Source organism: Equus quagga, chromosome 1 (genome assembly GCF_021613505.1).
Source record: "Equus quagga isolate Etosha38 chromosome 1, UCLA_HA_Equagga_1.0, whole genome shotgun sequence".
Classification (NCBI taxonomy): domain Eukaryota; kingdom Metazoa; phylum Chordata; class Mammalia; order Perissodactyla; family Equidae; genus Equus; species Equus quagga.
In genome coordinates this window covers 144,071,646-144,083,038 of record NC_060267.1, presented here as the reverse complement: position 1 = coordinate 144,083,038, position 11,393 = coordinate 144,071,646, and the positions used below count along the sequence as shown (strand labels likewise).

At 40.2% G+C, this 11,393-nt stretch overlaps 1 pseudogene; it reads left to right on the top strand.

The window, feature by feature from the left end:
- The first annotated feature begins 1,641 nt into the window (after positions 1-1,641).
- LOC124226341 (transmembrane protein 134-like) lies at positions 1,642-2,356 on the top strand (annotated as a pseudogene).
- Positions 2,357-11,393: the final 9,037 nt, after the last annotated feature.

Genomic DNA, 11,393 nt, shown 5'->3' with positions numbered 1-11,393 from the left:
TTTTTTAGATGTGTAGATTAAGGCTTTCTATCAAATTTTGGAAGTTTTCGGCTGTTATTTCTTCATATTTTCACCTCTCCTTTTCTCTCTATTCTCTCCTTCTGCGGCTCCCATTTTTACATATGTTGAGATGCTTGATGGTATCCTACAGCTCTCTGAGGCTCTGTTCATTTTTCTTCATTTTTTGGTCTTTCTCTTCCTCAGACTGTATAATCTCAGTCCAAATTCACTGATTCTGTCATCTCTCACCTCAAATATGTTGTGGAGCCTCTATTGAAATTTTCATTTCAGTTATTGCAATTTTCAACTCCAGAATTTTTATTTGATTATTCTTTATTATTTCTCTCTTTATTGGTCTTCTCCATTTGGTTTGATATTATTGTCATACTTTCCCTTAATTCTTTAGACACATTTTGCTCAGCTTTTTAAACCTATTTATGATAGCCAATGTAAAATCTTTGTCTAGTAAGTCCAACATCTGGGACCAATCAGGGGTTGATTGTATTGACTGCTTTTCCCTCTGTGTATGGGTCATTCTTTCCTGTTTCTTAGCATGTCTCATTTTTTTGTTGTTGAAAATTGGACATTTTAGATAATGTAGTTAGTCAACTCTAGAAATTAGATTCCCTCCACCCAATGGTTTATTGTTTTTGCTGACTGTTTGTTTAGTGACTTTCCTGGGCTAATTCTATAAAGTCTGTAGTCTCTGTAGTGTGCCGTCACTAAAGTCTCTGGTCAGTAAGCTAGTGGTCAACAGATGATTGGCCAAAGATTTCCTTAAATGCCTGAGCTAGCAAGTATTCCATCCTTCGCTGAGGGTGCTCTGTGTGTGTTGGATCATGCCTCCATTGCTCAGGCAGTTTACAAGTCTGCCTTAGCCTGTACTTCTTGCTTGCACAGGGCCTCAAGGTCAGTCAGAGGTGAGTCATTGTAGCCCTCTCAGATCTTTCCTAGGCATGCACCCAGTGTGGCATGTGTTCACAGCCTTACAGGTCTCTAGAAATATATTAGAACTTCTTAAAGCCCCTGTGGGCATCTCGTTTCTCAGATCTTCCTGTTAAATTTTTGGTTGCATTCTTGTTTTCCCCAACTGGTATTGCAGCCTTAGGTAACTGTGATGTTAAAAATTGCCACTGAATGTTCTTGCCAAATGCCCTGTGGGCTTTTCCTGTGGAGTAAGTTCTGAGTCAGATCAAATAATGACAATAGCTTGTGAATGGAGATTTTCCAGGGCGCTGTGAGACAGGTAAAATAGTGACAATGTTCTGGGGATGGGACCTTTTGAAGAGCTCCAGACCTGGTCTGTCCCCTCCAATGGCTGCAAGGCTGCTGGTTTTGAAAGCTACAATGAAGCTGGGGAGAAGGGGATGGGAGTAGGCCAAGCTAAAACACCACAAATACCATTGTTGTTACTGAGTTTCAGTGGGGTTTTTTGAATAAATGCTCTTCTGGTTGTCATAAGCCTTTGGTTATTTTCCAGAATTCTGAAAAAATTGATTTTGATAATTTTGTCACTTTTTTCATTGTTTTTATGTTTTATGTACTTACTCAATCATTCTGAAAGTCTTGCTTATATTGACTTTGTAAAGAGTTGTCTTAGTGTGGAGTGTGGCCACAGTGACTCGAAGCAGGTAGGTGCAGATGGTGATGCATAGGGCACCTGAGTGGGTCAGGACCATAAACTCCACCTGGCCCCAGTTCAGCACTGATGACACTTTTGAGCTGTCCCTGGAGAATGTGGGCCCTGGGTTCAATGGGGTTGCCCTCTTCTGGCCACTGCACTTCTAGCCCAGGCCTAATTTGAGATGGCCGATGAGGACAAGCAGTCCTGGCTGTGCTACGAGAACCTGGAGAATGATGAGAGTAGATCCCAGGCCTCTCTGGAATCAGATGGGGCCGTTCAACCCAACATTCCAGCCCAACATGCATCTGCATCTGTCAATAGTTATTTGGCACTATCAGCAAGAGTACCCAGTGCTCCTACAATGCCTGCTGCAGCTGGACTCAACACCCTTTGATGCAGAAGAACTGCCAGTGCTGGCCTCCTTCCTGCTCCTGCTGCTGCAGCTGGGAAACAGAAGAGTAATAGCTAGCATTTACTCTGAGTCTGCTTTGATCCAGGTGCAGGGCAGGTTTATTTTCCCTGCCTTACACAGGTCACACAGCAAGTGAGAGTGCTGACCCTGATCAGGGTGGGACTGGAAGTGGCCCCTCTCAAGGTGTCTCCAGGACCATCTTCTTCAGGCTAGGCTTCCTGTTGTTGGTCCCAGGAGTGTACCATGTAATCATCATCTACTGTGCCACCAAGGACCACTGGGGCTTCCAGTTCTTCTACCTGCCCTACTTTGTGAAATGAGCCATTGGTCAGAAGGCTGGGTGTGGGCACCGGCCAGGATCCAGTGTTGGCTCTGAGAGGCCCTGTGCAGCCTCCATACATCCACAAGGAGCACTCCTTGGACCCATGCCCCTCTCCATTTCCCTCATCCCAAAGGAAAAACCCCTCCAGGACCCTCGAACCCCCAGCCTCCTCAGGAGTTTGCTTAGGAGGTTTGGGATGTGCAGGCCCCAGGCCCACTATGTGGGGCTGGGAAAGTCACCCCTCACTGGCTCTGTGCCTTAACTTATTCTTGGGCTGCTGGGTTGTGGTGTTTTGTACTAATAAAAGGACAGTTAATTCCAAAAAGAAAAAGAAAAGAGTTGTCTTGTAAAATGTCCCTCAATCCTGATTTGTTTGGTTACGTCCTCTGGGTGTAGTTTAACTTGTTCCTCTTTTCTCTGTATTTCCCGTATCCTGGAAGTTTGTCTAGAGGTTTGATTAGGTTCTGGTAAATGTTTCTGGCAATAACACTTCATGATGTTGTATCTTTCCTGCTGCATTTCAGGAGGCACTTAATGCCAGGGTGTCCTGCTATTGATGATGCCAAGTTATCACTTGGTTAAGGTGGTGACTGCTAGGTCTTTCCACTGTAAGTTACATTTTTCTCCTTGAAATTACTGTGTAGTTTATGGTGTGGTATGGTGTAGCATCATGCTCATTTCTGATTCCCCAGCAACCTTTTGTTTAATAGTTTTAGCATCGCCTAATGATTTTTGCCTTAATTGATCATTGGAGATTGCAAGAGAGCGCACTTCCAATTCTATCATTTCTTCTACATTTATTAGCTAGTATTCTTCTGCAAATATGATCATTTTATCCCCTTCCACTTTGAGTGTCATTGTGGATTCATGTTTTTTTTAAAAAAATTATTATTCGATGTGTTATAATCAATTTCAGTCATTATTCTTATCATTCTTAAATTGTCCCAATTTGGGCTATTGAGAGCCCTTTCAATATGGCTTCTGTGTCCTTTGGCCATGTCCCCATTAGTCTTTGAGCATTTTTGTGTTTTCTGGCACCATGTGACATCCATGCTTAGCTGATAGTTCCCAGCCTCAGCCCTGGAATCAATAATTTCTCCAAGGAGCCCTGGGGTGGGGAATGATATTTAGAAACCAAGAGCTGGGAACTAGATGTCTCATGTTGTCTTGAACATGGATTGTCCAAGGCTAGGATTTGATACATTTATTCTAGTTCATGGGTGTGGGGCTGTTGGACTTTTAGCTGGCTTTCTAACTCTCTCTTCATGTGGAAACCCAAACTGAATGACAAGATAGATCTCTGTGATCTTGGTGCTAAAAGATGGTGATCAAGAGGCGTCAGTTCTTGGTTCTCATTTGAACTTGTAGCCATCATGGGTTTTTTTTAGTATAAGAAAAGAATAAATAATCTATGACTGACTGACATGTCTAATTCATACAGCTATTTGATTTCCAAATAACTGACAGAGTATCTGACATGTAGAAGGCTTTCAATAAGTGCTTTTTGAATAAATAAATTACTAAAGCATCTTTGTATAAATAGTTATTGCCTTCATCATAATTCAAGCTATAGCTTGATGTCACCGGAAGGCTAAGCAGTAAATATATAGAGATTCATGAGCTATAAATTGTAAAAGAGGCCTCACTACATGTTAAAATATAGATAAACAATATCTAAAGATCCTAGTTTATTTATAAATTGAAGAAACTATTCTCATAAGTATAGGATTACCTTAAGGACATGAAGCAAAATTGATCTTAAAACATTAAGCAAATATATATTGGTAGATAAATGTTTGTCATTAGCAAAAGGGAAGTGAACAAAGTGAGAAACAGCAAGTTTAGTTTTTCCTTATTAGTGGGGAAGGGGTCAAAATTAGGCATTGTTTATAACTTTATTTTACCTGTGCCTTAGATTTTAAATAAGTGACATTTCCAAGAAAAAGTGGTATTGTCGTGTGAGAAAGCACAGCACTAGCCATGGAAACAAAGGGAAAAGACAAAGGTGATTTGAGTCGTTTCAGTTCATCTAGCTGGAAACATAGACCCCCCAAATAGCTCACTTTGTTCCTGTTGGGATCAACTGGGATGCTAGTAATCCAGAGAGGAGACTGAGCCCTGTTTATATCTCCACCCCCATTTTCACCTCACTTGAAAGAAAATGCACAGATTCACCAATTGTTAACAGTTTCTGGATTTGGTCTCTCTCTCTTTCTTTATGTGTGTGTATATGTGTATGTGTGCACATGCATGTACACACACACATGTGCAGACACACACATACGTACACACACTTTTTTTTCTAAACCGTTTGAGAGTAAGCTGCAGACATCATGTCCCTTCATCCCTAAATGCTTCCAGGGTTATATCCAATAATAAGAGCATTTTCTTGTGTAACCTCAATGTAGTTCTCAAATTCAGGAAATTTAACATTGATCCAGTACTATTTTCTAATTTATAGTCTATATTCCAATTTCACCAATTATCCCATTAATATCATTTATAGCTATTTTTATTTCTAGTCTGGGATCACATGTTGTATTTAGTTTTCATATCTTTCAAGCATCCTTTAATTTTGAACACTTCCAAAGCCGTTCTTTGTCTTTCATGATTTTGAGATTATCTAACTTGAGTTTGTCTGATGGTTACTTTTTCTTTTTCTTTTTTTTAAAGATTGGTACCTGAGCTAACTGTTGCCAATCTTCATTTTGTTTTTTCCTTCTTCTTCTTCTCCCCAAATCGCCCCAGTACATAGTTCTATATTCTAGTTGTGAGTGCCTCTGGTTGTGCTGTGTGGGACACTGCCTCAGCATGGCCTGATGAGCAGTGCCATGTCCACACTCAGGATCTGAACCAGCGAAACCCTGGACTGCCGAAGCGGAGCGCACGAACTTAACCACTTGGCCACGGGGCCAGCCCCGACGTTTTCTCATTATTAGATTCAGGTTATGCATTTTGGCCGGAATATCCCAGAACTGATATCATGTCCTTCTCAGTGCATCTTATCATGAGACATACATTGTGGGTTGATTTCATTATTGATGATATGAATGTTGATCACTTGGTTAAGATGTCCATCAGATTTTCTACTATTAAATTACTATTTTTCCCTTTGTGGTTAATAAGTACTTTTGTGGGAGATATTTTGGGTTTGTGTAAATATCCTGTTCCTTGTCAAATTTTCACTTATTCTTGTCTGAATCATCACCCTAATTTTAAAATATAGATAATATGTATCTATCTGTATAATCTGTGGAACCTAAGACAGAACCTGAATCAAGTTTTATACTTCTTCTAAATTATCCGTGGCAGATGAAATGGCTGCAGAATGCCAGCAAACTTCACACTGTTTATTCAGTGGACTGATAAACCAATCAGGTGAAAGCTGCCAGATATTTTTAAACAGAGCTATAAACAACTCCAGGGAAAGAAAGAATAAATTCAGACTGAGACTGGAGCCTCTCAGTCCTCGGGTCACGACTGTCTTGCTACTCAGAGCCAGGTACACTTGATGAGGGTGACTGTCTCAGTGAGTCAGCGTTATTCTCAGGACTGGAAGACCGTTCATCGTTCTCTTGAGTTACTGAAAGTTTATTTTCAACACATTTTCAAGTGTTAGTTTCCAAGGCTGAGGTCTTTCCTAGGGAGAAGTGTCATTTCTTCATGAAGAATCCTTAGACTTGTAAAGGGAGTGTGCTGGTCACATCCACCCTGGTTCCCCTCTAGTACCTGGCAGTGGAGGGCAGAGGGGTCCCTGGCTTCACTGGGACAGCTGGGTTTGGGCTTTCTCCAGCTCACTACATATGGTGCATTTACTCCTCTCAAATGAGAATGTTTGCTTTATAGTCATTGGTCCTGTGTGGGATGGCTCCTCGATATACATTGTACGAAAAAATGGCGATTCAGAAAGAAGATCCCAAATTGAGTAATTTGTCTGTGACAAGTCCTGCTGGGCTTTTATAAGTTTCTGTGGCTCCAGGATGGAATTATTCTCACAGCTAAATAACACTACAATTATTTTCATTCATTTCTTCACTGGAAAGGAGAATTATTGCCTATGGGCTTGCACAAAGATTTATGTTCAAAGAGAGTCTCCATAGCATTAGTCATAAGGAAAATTGATGACCAGAATAAATGTTCTTCAAGCTAAAAAAATAATTACTATGATGGCAAGAGACTAAATCTAGTTTTTATTGAAATATAATTAATAGACAATGAAATGCACATACCTTGAGTATTTGATGAGTTTTGACGACAATATAGCATGTACCATCACCAAAACAATCACCTCAGAAAGTTCTCTCCTGTTCCCTTCAGTCAATACCCACCACCCAGAGGCAGGTATTATTCTGATTTCTATCACCATCTTTCCCTGCTAGGTATCCACTAATCTAACTTGTATCTCAAAAAGTTGGATTTGCCTGTTTTTGTCCTCATATAAAGGGGATCATACTTTTTTGGAGTCTAGTTTGTATGTACTCTTTTGGGGTATAGTTTCTTGACTCAGCATCGACTGGGAGATTCATCCATGTAGTTGTAATTTGTTTTTTTTAATTGCTGTGTAATGTTCCCCAATATTATTTTGAAGCAAATTCCAGACATCGTATCATTCCATTCATAAATATTTCAGTAGGTAACTCTAAAAGATAAGTAGTTTAAAAAGACCCTACATTATCACATCTAAAAGCCATCAGCACACGTGCTCTGATATACTTCTGATCCTCTGTCTGGTGGGGATGTTGGGGGCTGTAGTCCAGGCTGGGTCAGGAACACAGGGGGTTGGGGGTTTGCCCATGGCAGAGGGATGTGCAGTGGGAGGAAAGCATTTATGAACCCTAAGTGGGGTGCTGGGGAAAGGAAAGGCAGACAGAATGAGAATAGGGAGAGGATGATGTCATCCTGTGGTCCAGGTTGAGTCTCGAACACTGGGGGCTTGCTAAGTGTATATGGAATAAATGAGTGACATCAGTGACCTTAGATGGCAAAATACCCTGTTTTCTACTCCTTCTGCCTTTTGTTCTTGGATTTCTAGATGCTGAACCATATACCATAAGAAGCATTTATTGTCCTTAAGTGTGTTTATTATACTTAAAGATTCAACTAGCCTACCCTTGGACGCACAAAATTCTCAACCAAAAACACCTTTGCTTCTCTTTGTTTAAAATGAGTCTATTCACATACCCGCCTCCTCTTTTTTTGGGATTTAATTTTGACTAGAAGATATTGGTCTCATTCCCAGGTTATCGTGAATCTGCCTGCATAGTGTCTTTTCTTGTTCATTAAAACAAATTCCTTTCAATTTAAATTTTCTATCCCCAAAATGGTGTGTATTGGCCCAATCCAACATGCAAATCAGTAACAGCACATTTCATGTTCTTGGTATATTTCCCTGCGCTTGCCTCTATTTCTGCAGCCCTCCTGCTGTTTTCCGCCTGTGTGTTCTTTTATTCTGTTGATAGCTTTCATTTTCGTCTCCCTTCGCATCTGGCCCTTCAAGCTGGGCTGCGGTTCTGCACTGCGGTTGGACTGTTCAGCGATTGGACTCTTTCCAGCCCCCACCAAATGCTGTCTTTTTCTGAAGCGGGAAGATGAGCTTAGGATGTCTTTTTTATGGTGCCTTAAATATGTTTTGCTTTGGGTGCAAAAGCCCATAGCAATCTGTTTGTGCTCTGGATTTAATAATAATAATATTAATAATAATAGAAAAAAGCCACACACTTTTAGGGCCATCTTTGCGCAGAGCCTTCTGCTTGGCTATTATTTTTCAATAATATTCTAAAAGGTCTATGGATTATATTGCAAAATGTCTTTGTAAATTTCTGTTCTCTTAATATTTTTTCCTTTGCTATTATGTATTGTATCATTTTCTCCTCTCAATAGAAGGAAAAATTTAAAAATTAGAATTGTTCTGGTTGATCGCCAGAATAAAGGTTCTTCAAGCTAAAAAAATAATTACTATGATGGCAAGAGAATAAGCCTAGTTTTTATTGAAATATAATTAGCATACAATGCAAGGCACATATGCTAATCATTTGATGAGTTTTGACAATTGTATACACCCATGTACCACCATCAAAACAAGATTTTGAACATTTCCATCATCCTAGAATGATCCCTCCTGTCCTCTTCCACTCAATACCCACCACCCAGAGGCATCCACTCTTCTGATTTCTACCAATATTGATTAGTTTTGCCTATTCTTGAACATTGTATAAATACAATCTGAGTACTTTTGTGTCTGGCTTTTTAATTTTTACGCTTAGTATCATGTCTGTGAGACCCATTCTTGATATTGTGTGGATCTATAGTCAATTCCCTTTTGTAGATGAATAGTATTCCGTTGTATAGTCACAGAATTTGTTTATCCACTCACCTGTAGATGGGTATTTGGGTTGTTTCCAGTCTTGAATTACTTTGAATGAGGCTGCTATAAGCGTTTGTGAATGAGTGTCTACATGAATGTAGCAGAAGGCTCTAGGATGGCTCCAACAATCCCCGCCTCCTGGTCTTCATGTCTTTGGTAATCTCCTCCCTTTGAGTGAGGGCAGAACCTGTGACTTGCTTCTAACCAATAGAATCTGGCAAAGGTGATGGGATGTCATTTCTGTGATTATGTTACATAAGATGGATTGTATCTTCCATCTTGCTAGGGGACTTAGTGACTTTCTTGCTGGTTCTGATGAAGTAAGCTGCCCTATGGAGAGGCTCACTTGGCAAGGAACTGAAGCAGCTTCTGGCCAATAGCCAACCATGTGAGCTCAGAAGTGGTTCCTTCTCTGTCAAGCCTCAGATGAGACCCCAGCCCTGGCCTTGATGGCTGTCTTGTAAGAGATGCTGAATCAGGGGACCCAGCAAAGCTGTGTCCAGACTCCTGGCTCACAGAAACTGTCAGATAATAAATATGTGCTGTTTAGACTGCTAGGTTTGTGGTAATGTTACCCAGCAATAGATACCTAATTCATTGGACATGTGTTTTTATTTTTCTTGGATAAATATCTGTAAGTGGAATGACTGGATCATTTGGTAGGTTTACATTTAAATTTGAAGAAATTTCCAAACTGTTTTTCATGCAGTTGTATATTTTTACACTCCCATGAGCAGTATATGAGAGTTCCACTTACTCGACAACGTTTTGCATTGCCAGTCTTTTTGATTTTCCATTCTAATGGGCATGAAATTATACCCATTGTGGTTTTTAATTTTCATTTACTTGATGACTAATGAGGAATAAATCTATTTTAACCATTTACGTGACCTGTTCAAATTTTGTTTTCCTTCCAAGAGAAGTATATCTTGTTTGTTGGCTTAATTTTTTGTTGTTGTTATTTGAGATATATAGATGAAAAGACAGGATTTCTGTCTTCAGGAGACTCATAATTTAATGAAAATATAAAGGTATTATTATATGTAAAATATATAGTGAGGAATAGAGGACATGAGATATGTGGTATACGTAGAAAAATGAGTAATTCAATGTACTCACTGCTGGATAAGGTAACAGCCACCACTGTTCTCTAAGATGGGTATTTGTAAATTTCATTTTAAGATAACGAATCTGAGGCTTACAGATTGATATCAGCTGAGATGGGCTAAGCTGTGCTGCAGTAACAAGCAGCCCAGCATATTTCGGTGGCTTAAAACAATAAAGGTTTACTTCTTGCTTACATACATATCCACGGTTGCTCTGGGACTCTGTTCTGCATCATTGTTTTCATTATAGAACTGGGGGAGACAGAGTGTCCACCACCTGGAATGTTGCTGATCACTGAGTCAGAAGGAAAAGAAAGCATAGCAAGGCTTTCGCAAGCTTTTGAAGCTTCGCCTAGTTGTAACATACTCACTTCTCACTTTTATTGCCCAAAGGAATGACTCCAGCAGGGCAGGGATATATAATCCTATCATCCAGAGGTTAAGTAATTTACCCGAAAGGGCAGAATCTGAACATAAGCCAGATCTTATGATTCTAAACCTAATGCTTTCCCACTACACCACAGTTGTTCCAAATGATCCTTGAAATAATATTGTTCCATTTACTTAATCTTTCCATAGTTTTTTGTTCTATTTCTAAAGCTGAAATATTCCCTTTTTTGTATTTCATCAGTATGGGCCAGATACCTCATGGAAAAAGAATTTATTTATTTAGCATGCCTGTTTATTTATACACAGATTTGTATTTTCAATTTCTTCCTTTCCAGCTCAGAAAGCTCTATTGGTAATGAATTTTCACTAAAGTAGTACAAGATTGGAAAATAAAATAAGCGTCAACACATTTTCCAAAATAATCAACACAAACCCAATGTGAGAAATGAACAATTATTACCTTCAGAATTAGCCTCAGATTATTAAAATGCAATTATACTTGGAAAAGTAACCCAGCAGGGGGGCCATGTTTATTTTTTCTCATTTTCACAAGAAATTTTCTCAATATAGAGAGGACACCCCTCCACACTCTCCTCCTAATATCTGAACAACACGCAGGACTCAAGGGTAAAATAAGTCATTTCTTCCCCTCTTGATTTCTGAGATAGCAATGAGGTACTGATCAGATACTAAATCAGATGCCATCACCTACGACCTGTAGATATGTTTTATGTAGCTCATAGTGTTTACAATTTGAAAAAATTACCTGCCGATACTTGAAAATCTTGCATGCAAGTTTGGATTTGCAGCTTCTGTTGGAAAACTAGAGGAGCTGGCAACTCTGGGCCCCATTCCTCTGTGGCAGCACTTGGCTGAGCAGAGGCTGCCCCCGTAGGAGGGGCACGTGCCGTTCAGATCTCCACTGTCCTCACCTATGGCCTCTTCACTCATTTGAGTTTCCCAAGTGAGGGCAAAGAGGAACTGGGGCATTTCTCAACAACTCTCTCCCCCCGATTCTCTGCCATCTTTGCAGGCCCAGCTGGCAGAAGCCTCTTGATGCCCCGAGCTGCTCGTTAGGGCAGCTTCCCTAAGAACTGCCTGCAGGGCTGAAAGCCAGATGCCGTAGCAGTAGGCACCAGGGAATTCAGCCCAGGGCGGTGCACACGTTCCCTTGG